Genomic DNA, 1,744 nt, shown 5'->3' on the forward strand with positions numbered 1-1,744 from the left:
CTCACTACATGGCTGCTGGCTTCTTCGAGAGCAAATAAGCTAAGAGCGAGACAAAAACTGCAGTGTTTTCTATGACCTAGACTTGGAAGTTTGACTCCATTATTTCTTCAATATTTTATTAGGTACGCATGTTACAATATTGTATTTGTCATCTGGTGTGAGATAAGACTACACAAGCACATTAATATAGGGAGGTGAGGCTCATTGTGGGCTATCATGAGGTTATAAATTTGAAAAACTTTAATATTTCAAAATATTATATTAATAATATTAACTTAGAACCTCTCCAATTATTCTACTTTAATTGTGGAAGACAGTTTCCCCAAAAATATTTGCCTTCATGGAGATCCCAATTTAAAATAAAGGGCAGTAATTTAAACATTAAAATTTTTCTGTGGTATATTATATATATATATATATATATATATATATATATATATATATATGTGTGTGTGTATATATATATATGTGTATATATATATATATATATATATATATATATAGTACATATATTTCATTTTTACAACTGTATTTTAACTTATGAGCAATTATATATCCAAAGAAAAACTTAATCTATTATGAAGAACAAATAAGAGGACAACATTTTCTTCCAAGCAGCTATGTGGCCTTGAATCATCTATGGAACTTAATTGTGTTTCAGCTTTGCTACCACTCAGATCAGTAATATAACAAATTGTCCCTTATATCTCATGAAACTATTATGAGTGTAAAGAAAGCTACTGATGATAAACAGCAAAGAAAAGTTAAATGGCTCGAGTCTCCGGCTCTGCCTTGGGCTGGCTGCAGTCTCAGTCTGAGGGCTGCCGAAGTGGTTGGCTCGTTTAAGATGAGGTTGCTGCTACTTCTCCTAGTGGCAGCGTCGGCGGTGGTCCGGAGCGATGCCTCCGCCAACCTGGGTGGCGTGCCTGGCGAGAGATTAAAGACGCAGTACGCCATGGGGCCGCTGCTCAAGTTCCAGATTTGTGTTTCCTGAGGTTATAGGTGGGTGTTTGAGTAGTACGTGTGGATTATTAGCCAGCGGTACCCAGACATCCGCACTGAAGGAGAGAATTACCTCCCTCAACCAATATATAAACACATAGCATCTTTAGTGTCAGTCTTCAAGTTAGTATTAATAGGCTTAATAATTGTTGGCAAGGATCCTTTTGCTTTCTTTGGCATGCAGGCTCCTAGCATCTAGCAGTGGGGCCAAGAAAATAAGGTCTATGTATGTATAATGGTCTTTTTCTTCAGCAACATGGTTGAGAACCAGTGTATTCAACAGGTGCATTTGAGATAACTTTGAATGATGTACCTGTGTGGTCTAAGCTGGAATCTGGTCACCTTCCATCCATGCAACAGCTTGTTCAAATTCTTGACAATGAAATGAAACTCAGTGTGCATATGGATTCAATCCCACACCATCGATCATAGCCCCACCTATAAGCACTGCAAATTCTTTTACATTAAGGGATTTTTGCAAGAGCAGCGTGACTGACATTATGAAGGCCTGTACTGAAGACAGCAATCTGTTCGTACAGACCAGATGCTTTCTTGGCAGGCTCTTTGTACCTCTTGGAAAACCTCAATGTAAGACTGTTTTTCAGTACTGGCATATTTTGGAATTCTGCACATTCATGGAGTGCAATGATACTGTACACTTTTTCTTTCTTCCCCAAGTCTTCTTGGTTAATAGTTTGTTTTTTTGTTTTTTTTGTTTTTGTTTTTTTAATGCAGACATTAC

The 1,744-nt window shown here is 37.2% G+C and overlaps 1 pseudogene across 1 annotated transcript; it reads left to right on the forward strand.

The window, feature by feature from the left end:
- The first annotated feature begins 847 nt into the window (after positions 1-847).
- LOC307065054 (thioredoxin reductase-like selenoprotein T) lies at positions 848-1,434 on the forward strand (annotated as a pseudogene). Its single transcript has one exon. The product of its transcript is annotated as a thioredoxin reductase-like selenoprotein T (transcript).
- Positions 1,435-1,744: the final 310 nt, after the last annotated feature.

Source organism: Hyperoodon ampullatus (genome assembly GCF_949752795.1).
Source record: "Hyperoodon ampullatus genome assembly, chromosome: 16".
NCBI lineage: Eukaryota > Metazoa > Chordata > Mammalia > Artiodactyla > Ziphiidae > Hyperoodon > Hyperoodon ampullatus.